The sequence below is a fragment of the Protopterus annectens genome, chromosome 11.part0, assembly GCF_019279795.1.
Source record: "Protopterus annectens isolate FY-2018-M chromosome 11.part0, PAN1.0, whole genome shotgun sequence".
Taxonomy (NCBI): domain Eukaryota; kingdom Metazoa; phylum Chordata; order Ceratodontiformes; family Protopteridae; genus Protopterus; species Protopterus annectens.
The window spans coordinates 221,165,010-221,174,538 of NC_056745.1; the positions used below are offsets into that span (position 1 = coordinate 221,165,010).

At 36.5% G+C, this 9,529-nt stretch overlaps 1 protein-coding gene across 1 annotated transcript in view; it reads left to right on the forward strand.

Annotated features, from left to right (window-relative positions):
- Positions 1–853: 853 nt before the first annotated feature.
- The window catches only part of LOC122814924 (centrosomal protein of 83 kDa-like), a 206,145-nt gene continuing 197,469 nt past the window's right edge, over positions 854–9,529 (forward strand). The window contains exon 1 of the mRNA XM_044087188.1: positions 854–942. The gene's annotated coding sequence lies outside the window, so the exon portion shown is untranslated. The remainder of the gene's footprint in view (positions 943–9,529) is intronic.

Below are 9,529 nucleotides of genomic sequence, written 5' to 3' on the forward strand. Positions count from 1 at the left end.
TATTAGGCCGACATGGTTCTGAACCCATCAGTGATGAATGGGAAGAAAATTAACAATATCAGATTTGTGGTTTTTCTGACAAATTTTTGGTAAACCATTGAGTGCTGAAGTCAGAAAATAATGACAATCATTAGAGTTTCAGATTTCATGCCCTTTAGCAAATTCATGCTAATGCAAACCTTGTTAATCGACCAACTTTCTAAGTTTGTAAGAGCAATATTTAAAAAGTGTCCCTATTTTTGGGCTGTTGTCCCCTTTATTAATGGCTAGAGTTGCCACCTTTTCAAATGCCCAAAGTGGGTCATTTTTGGTACAAACATCAGATTTTGCAGGGCAAAACATACCCACGGCCAGTACAAAGGACAGAATTTCAGTTTTTTGCCTAAATAAAAGTTTATTCTTGTAGCATTTTAGTTCCTTATTCTGTTTCTTATAACATGTATGTGTTTCAGATACAGAATAACTGTTTTATGCAACTATTACATAAAATATAGAAACTAATTTTGTCCTAACATCTCAGGACATTTGCCATTTTTTTCAATTTTTTTGCAGGACACAACTGCCCAAAGAGGGACTGTCCCACGCAAAGTGGGAGTGGGACAGGTTGTAATCCTATTTTGGGCTTTGTCGAGATTTTTTGTTTTAAACGTCCAGGAATGGCAAATTCCAGAGTTGGCAATCCTAATGGTGGTGTATCAACAACATAGTACAACGTTTCCATAACTTCAGACCTCTTACAAAGTTTAAATTAACTAAAACATTCTGTTTACTTTGGAGTGAGCGGGTCATAACGGCGCAAACAGAATACCGCGCGTAAGGGCACCACTCCTACTGAGGCAGCCGATAGGTCCAGCTAAAGTAGAAGGAGGAGCGGCAGCCTCATCTGTGGAAGTTACCGTCTCGTTTTCAGTAAAATATGGGAACGCGGCCCGATTTAAACAGGTAGCATGTTTTATACATATTAACAGAGACTACATACACAGTGAGTGTATAGACAACTCACAAGGGAAAGTAGACTTTTGTTAGCATGCATATACGTGGTATAGCAAGTGCTGGGGCTGCACGTCTGTAGAGGTTAAAAAGGTTCTGAAATATTTATCTAGTCGTGTTTATATATTGTGCTCATTGCAGCGCATCTGCCGAAATAACGTAAAACTGATCTTTATTCCACAAACATCTGTTACTTGCAACATACATAACTTGTTTGACATCTAATGGGTTTTACCAAAGGAGTTAATCAATGCAAGAAGCTGTCAAATTGTGAGCTGACAGCTCTATGGCAACGTGATGTTACGCTTTTTTGAGACGCCTTCCTGTTTCCTGCTATTGGTAGTTTATAGTTCTCTGCTGTGTGTTTGCAATAAGTATATTATGAGGGAGGTTTGGAGTGTATTTCTGTTTGTAAATGTTCTACTGGTGTCGTTTATTCACATCGGTTGTTAAGTCAAAAAGATTATATATATGGGCGCAGCGACGACTGCGTCACCAGGGATGTACTGTATCATTTCTGCAATTTCTTGTTATCTGCGTTAAATGTGGTGCTGATTTGTAAACGAAATAAATCATCTGTATAGTTATTAACGTGCTTTTTGTAGTTGAGTGAAGGACACTTTCCATTTTTCTTCGTACCAGCGAGATTAGATCCAGAATCTTTTTTTCCTTATTTATTTTGTGGCTGGCTAGAAGGTACTGCTGTATTCTGACTTGCCTTGTGTGTGTGTGTGTGTATGTATATATGTATATATATATATGTAAATTGTTATTTTTGGCAAATATATATGTATATATACATTATTATTTTTGGCTTCCTACAGCTGACAGTTATCTCTCTGCAGGCCCTCCCCTTTCCTAGGCTATGTTTGAACCATGTTCAGAGCCAGTGAGGAGAATGAGGAACCTAGGTCAGTGTTACACCTCGGCTGTATGTATACCTCGGCCAGAGCCCTGCCACCAACTGACAACGGTCCACATGAATTCCTTACCATTGCCAGGGAGCTTCTCTAGATGGAGGGTCTTATAGCACCACCACCATATGGGCACACCTTTCCTCACTGTCTGTGCTGTTAAGCACTCGGGCCACTATTCAAATCCACATCACTTTGGCTGCAATTAGGGTTTTTATCCCTCAATGCCTCTGGCCCAGGCAAACTAAATATATTTTATTTGCTCTGAATGGTGTGTTTCTTCTATGTGTACATAACCTGTTATAATAAAATTTTATTTTCTTATTCAGGCATTTATTATAATAAAATGTTATTTACTTAGTCAGCCATTTGTTATTTGTAACACTCAGGCATAACTAGTACTTCCCATCTGAGAGCGGCTCCTATTTTTCTTCTTATGTGTGCCCTGGGTGTTGTAGTTGGGGGGGGGGGGGGCTGTGATCCCCAACTAATAAAACATTCTGTGGGTATGGGAAAGAGGAGCCAAGTTAGGGGAGTCCAATTACTAATGTCTCAAAAAATGTATCTAGTCTAAACTACACTGCTTGTGCAGTGTGAATCTCTGCTGCTACAAGAAGCCATGACTGATTATTTATTTTAGCAGTTGCCCTGACTAGTGTGTTTTATGTGTGTGCTAACCTTGTGATAAATAGTTCTTATTTATTTTTGCTTTTGCAAATGGTATTGAAAGCTTTTGTTTACGTGAATTTTGGAAACAATTTTTGGACAGTACAATACTCTTATTAAAGTTTTGGACTTCAAACCTTGGTCTTCAGGTCTGCATACTGGTCGGTACCTTAGCTAAACTGTGCTGCCTCTGAGATCAGTGAAGTCTTTGTCTGATGTGATTTAATTGATTACTGCATGCTACAGAATATTAGAACTACTCACTATGGATTTTTCTGTTTGAGGTTGTTACCAACTGTCTGTGTTAAAAATGGAAGTGTGATATGGTACATAGGTTATTGGTTCATAGGGCTAGGTTATTGGCCCTTATAAGCCTAGCCAAGAATTTCACCCATGTTCCCTCAAAGTCAGCTTCTGTTTCCCCTGTTCAGCAGAGACACAGGTGGGATCCTAGGGGGTGTATTTTCTGTTTCCCATCCAGTCGTTCAGGTTCCTGTTTAAGAGGGCTGGAGAGGTACTCTGCTTGACATGGAGAGGGAGTCTGTTCCACAGATGGGGGAGTCTTTGGGACACAAATCTGTCCCGCCAACAAGTTCTGTTAATGTCACAGACCAGGTTAAGCCCTTGCATGCGGGTTGCTTGAGTGGAGTTTGTCTTACGGATATGCAGCAACTCCATCAAGGCTGGGTTTGAGAAGGTGTGAAGGTTTTATTGTGGCTACTAATAGGATGGTGCAAAGTCTGCAACAGGTCTGCTTCATGAATAGAGCTAAGGGAATTGACCAAGTACTTCACAGAGTAGAGTCATTTATTTATTTATTGACATTTGATTACAGGGAAAATCCAACTGGATAGAAGCCCATTTTCAGGAGAGGCCCAGGGAGAAAAACTTCAAATGATTACAAAACATTTTAAGAACAGTAATTATCCAGACTTCAAAAATAAAACAAAAACATCTGCAGTTCAAATAATTGTGAACAAATTTGACATAATATAAAAATATTGGTTGAGTCAATACAAGGTATATGAGAATTATTTAATATTTAGAGAAATTTTAGACAGTTTGTAGATAAATTAAAGGTAAGTTAGTCTAATATAAATAGGAATTGTAGTATGAAGTGAGGGGAAAACAGGTTTATGTTATATTTAGAGAGAAAGTCAGGGAAGAGAATTGGGTAGTATTAAGGGAGTAAGTGAACATGAGTAAGGAGGTATAAGGAATGAAAAGGTACTTGTTCACATTTATGAATCTAGTTTATCCAGGTTTTGAGCAAGAACAGAGCCGGATTTTAGCAAGCAAGTCTTTCAGACTGGTTTTGAAAGATGGGATGGAGGGAATAGACCTGATGGATACAGGTAAGGAGTACCAGGCCTTTGCAACCCTTGAATGGGTACTGACAAGGCCCAGCAGATTTGCAAGGTTTGTAGACAGTCAGGAGTTTTTGGTCATTGTTCAAAATGACTGTCTGGGAACATAGTCGTGTATCATGTATTTTAAAGTATAATCACTCCCCCCTGAATTTTTCCATACTTTGATCTTCGCTGCAATCTCGATATTTCTGCAGCATTCAAATATTTTCTAATCTGATAAATACCAAAGTGGTCCTATAGAGGCTGCCAATCCAGTGTAGTTTCACTCTGCGGTCAGTGCTTTTTCTTTTAACTGCAAACTGTGTCCCCCCATAAGATTACAGTGGTGAGAAGTCACAGTTTTTGTGACTCTGTCTTACCATTCAGTTGCATTGATGGTGCTGTGATTTTTCTTTTAAGCTTTGTGTCTTTTGATTGTTTAATGGTTAGTTCATATAAAGAAAGTGGTAGGCTACTACTTTAGATATAAATGACATTCCCCCAACTCCTCACTGCATTAGCCAAAAGGTGCCTTTTTAATATCTCCAAATACTTCATGTTTCTAGTACCTTGAGTGGAATAGACCCCGGATACAAGTTAAAGCTCATGAAATTAGAATTGAATCAGTCTTTGTCTGCCAAGAATGCTGTTCTCAGTACCCAAAAGGTACCGAGAATTGTCTGCTCCTGTGGTTCATATAGATTTACCTGTATGGGCAATATATTTAATTATGTTTGAAAATTACTTCTATTAGCCCTGTTGCTCCTACTTGAACCCTTCTGGTTGTCTTTATTCCATGTTACTATAGTTTCTGCTTGCATATCCTGATATCTTATAAGCTTGTGCATCTCAGTACATTGAGCACTGTAATCATTAGGTGTAGCTATTTGCTCTTTTTGTTTCTTTTTCAACTGCAGTATTTGGCTTTCTTGCTTCTACTTTCTAGAATGTTGGTAACGGATAATCCCATGTGATCCTTTCTTCATTTCAGCAGCTCTTTGTGGTTCATGTTTCCAGTGCTTCCCCACTGCCTGTAAGTTATGGTGCTTGCACCATCCCTAGTAAAATAGTCTTACCCCATTTATTGTGCCTTTCAGTGTATGGGCCCACAGCCTTGAATATATCACAACTAACAACAATATGTGCTACTGTATCCATTTCTGTACTACAGAATATATCCTTGCCTACACCTTTCACCCTTTTTATAAGGCTTCATAAACCAACGTGTGTAGTTCAGTCTTGAGCTGCCATTATTAACCTTTTCATCTTTTGGTTTAAATTCACTTGCCGTTAATTGTTTCTTGATCCGTATGCATGTGGTTGTTCCAGCAGTTCTGTATAATTGACACAGTATAATTGCAACTTTTGCAGTTTTCATTTATTTTTCAGTAATGTATAGGTATTTTCTGTGGCTACCTGTTTTTATTTAATTTTTTTGTTCACTTCTGGTTTGATATCTTTGGCTGAACAAGTGATATACTTCTCCTTTGGTCCTGGAAGATCTGAAGACTTGTGGGCTCTCGTCCAGCACCAGGTGCTTGGATTTACTTTGCAGTAGTCGCACTGCAGTGTAACAAAAGAAGGTTTGCTGTACTTCTTAGTGGGTCATCTTCAGATGAGATGTTAACCTGAGGTCACATCTTCTTGCGTTGGTGGTGGCTCAGGTGGATGTAAAATATCCTACGGTATTTACTGAAAAGAATACGGATTTAATAATTTTGTTTCAACAGCCAAGCAAAACACCAACATTATATAATACTACAGTGTTCTCTCTCAAAAGAGGCAATATCAGAATGCGTTTCTTCAGTATTTAATGTCTTACTGTACAATACTTTTGCATATTTCATTATTCAAATATTTTAGAGTATAAACCTTCAACGCAGTATTATATCATCAGAGTAAACTTCTCCTCCTTGATCTAATAATACAACAAATCTTTAGATAAATCATTTATCAACACTTAAGGCAACATTTGTACTTTTAAAAAGGGCTGCCAAAAAATTACTTGCTCACAATCTAAAAAATGCTCAATTGTTCTTCATAATATTTATATAACATTTTAGTTTTAACTGCTAATTTATGTGCTAACCTCAAACAAGTAATGAAATGATATTTTGACACCTCTGCAGCATTTTTAAATGCCTGTTAGCCGTGATTTTGCCAGAACTTCACATCCTGGCTTGAAGAAGTGTTTACACAATACTTGTTGTGTCAACTGTAAAGTCCTGATGAAACCAAGGAAACTGTTATGTCCATTTTCCAACATTTTAAAAGAAATTTCGTGTTTCTTCATCTTTGTAAACTTTTTTTAAATGCCGCTTTTACCATCTTTATAGTACTGCTCTGTAATTATGGCTGAAAAAATTTGACTTTTACAAATGCATTTAAGAAAACTGACATAATAATGTAGAACTGCATCAATATTTTTAATCCCCTATTTTTCTCATCCTGGTAGTATAATTTTTATTAATTATCTTATATTCATTAAATACATTAATTAATAGTTAACTCCATTATAGCTGTTTGTAGCTTTTTGGGAAGTAAAAATACCCTTGCTAAACAAATACCTATTGGAAAAATATCTTTGTACTTTTTCATGTGACGTAAAACATCTTTTTTTCTTTTATGTTTTTTTTTTTTTAAATCATTTTTACATTTTATGAATAACTTTTCCCACTGGCTTTTAACTATTGTTTCATCCCCAAAACAAATTCCTAAAATTGAAAACTTACTTGAATGAAAAGGCACTTCTTGCAAATTGCTATACTGCCATCTCCTTCACTTTTACCGGGACTGATTCTCAGTCCCAACTTCATTCACACATCATGTACCGCTGTCATGATCATATTTAAATTTTTCTGCACTGTCCACATGTAAAAAATATTATCCACTTAAGTTAAAATTGCTAGATATTTCTTTTCAATTGTAATGCCCATTTCACTTTTATATTTTATACCGAATCTTGACAGAAGATCATTAGACAACACCCTTGCCATGTCCCCTGTTTCATTATTATAGGTATTCTAACATAGTCATTTACTAGTGGTTGAAAAAATGCATGTTCAGAAACTGTGGTTATTCCTAGTACTGTTTTCTTTTTAAATCCTAATTTCTGTAATGCCTGCAATAATGGAGAATGGAATTGTATGCCTTTATTATACCCAGTTGCCATAATGTTTCCATTTCAATCTCTAGCTGAAGCTTTATGTATGTATTCTTACCTGTCATAATATCTCTGATAGTAATATATTGTTTCAGTAGGTAAAAATGTATCTTTTAAGCTTGCATTCACTTTTGTAATCCCTGTTCAGCAACAAAATTGGTCTTCAGTTATCCAAACATGTTTTATACTTACCAAGCTCTGTGCTAAACTGGATAGGGAAAGTTATCACAGTGTTCATAGTGAGAAGTGGGTACACCTAAAGAGATGCATTCATTAAATACTATTAATTTCCCGTGCTGCAATTCCTACAAGATTTTGTAATAAAAAGGAGTCTTGTCTTTTCCCAGCATTGAATTAACATTGGCCTTTTAAGTCGTGTATTGCCCATTAAACTATAGATTTGTCATTATTTCACAGTGCTAATTTAACTCCTGAACAGTACAACTTATTTTTCTGTCTTCTATGTTGGCTTGATATGCATCCATGAGTTTGCTGTATTCATCTCTTTCTTTCCCCTTTGTGTATCCTCCACTTAATTTCTTTTTGAGTCAGTATCACCGTTCCACCCAGGTTGTACAAGCAAGCCTTAACCTTATATATATGATATTGACAACTCTGGTTAAATAAACTGATACCTCATATTTTTCAAGCAAGCTTTCAAAAGCTTGAATAACCTAGGACCATGGTGTTCACATGTGTTTTTATTCTCCAAGCTTACTAAAGCCTTTTGGTCAGATAGTGGATTTTCCACTGTTTCCCTTTTTGTTCAAGTAAATTGATATTTGAAAGGATGTAATATATTCTAGTAGCATACGTAAGTAGGCATGTTTGGCCTCGTGAAACATAATCTGTTTATCTTGATTAAAACTTTGCAGAAATCTAAACTTTACATCTTATAACTGTTACTTATTTTCTTTCTCTTTGTCTTTATCGAACTGGAATTTCCTCAATATAACATAGTATTCTGTACCTAACCTCATTTCAGTTTTATCCCAAAAAGGTTTCCTTCTAGCTAAATTTGTATAGGCGTATACATTAATTCTTCATCCATTACACCTACTGTATGTGTCAACTACCAGAATTTTTCACAGTTCAGTTACATTCACTTGTGAAATGTAAGCATTTTATGATAACATAAAAGTGACTATCCTAGAACATTGGTCTGGTTTAAATGGCCATAAACCTTTCCCCTCAAAAAAAACCCTCATTGAACAGTATTGTTTAATTTCAGATATTTTTCTAGTATCCTAGAACATATACATATCACACCCAACTGCTTACCCCACTTTATGATTCTCTGCCTACAAACCAAATGAATCGTTAACAGAAAAAAATGCTCATGTTTGTTTCTTTTACTGTTCTGTTAACATTTTTTCAGTCATCCTCAGTTTCACTATCTATCATAAGAATTTGATAATGAAATAGAGGTCTCAGGGTGACTTAAACAGTTCCATATGACTTGGATCCAACTCTGGGATTTATCATTTTCATATTTTTGTTCTGCTAATAATTTTTGTTTAACCACTCCCAAAATAATCTTTTACCCTACAACTAGTTTACATTTCAACACAGTTCTCACAGTAAGATGCTGTCCGTTTCGATTCTCAGCTAGAGCGTCTTCTGCGTGGAGACATGCGTGAATGGGCGTACCTTCGTTGAAGGTTGGGCGTCGGGGCTGGTAACTCTGCACATAAAAATCAACTACCAGTCGTTAGTGGACCGGAGTTCCACTGTGGCGACCCCTAACCGGGAAAAGCCGAAAGACACAAGACTTGGCTATACTCTTCAAGTGCTACATCAGTGCAGTTTCACTTAAAATGTCCCTGTTTACCAAAAAGTAAGCAGTGTTTTGGTTGCCTTGCATAGCTTAGCGCATGTGCACTATTCTGTATAAAAAAATTGGTTATAAATGCCTTTTAAATGTCAGTTTACTGCAAACAGTTCCACATTCTTTTCCCAGCCCCCAGACCATAATCCAATTTTGTCTTTTATTTTCTCCAAACTGTGCATAGTTTTACGTGTCAATAAGTCTGTGTGAGCATCCTTCTGCTAAACGTGTTTGACCAGATTTTCAACTTGTATTTTCTATTTTTAGATGCAACCCCCCTAACATAAAGTCTGACCATGGTGCACGTGACTGCTTTTTCTCAAACTTGTATAGTATAGTTTGCAGAGCTATTTCTGTTTCTAAACAAATGACATAAACTATTTCCTAATTAAATTGAACAAGAGCTGTCAACCGCTGAAATATTACTCCAAGTGGTGGTGCTGTTTTATTCCTAGAATTATAGTGATCCATGGGGGGTATGCACACTCATAAAATGAATCTGTATCTTAAGAATTTACATTGATCCAAGCCTCAGGCAACTCCTGAGTCTCTCTCTTCCTCACTACAAAAACAAATAATATTTGACAAAAAATGTAGCTGTTCCATACTTTTATATACT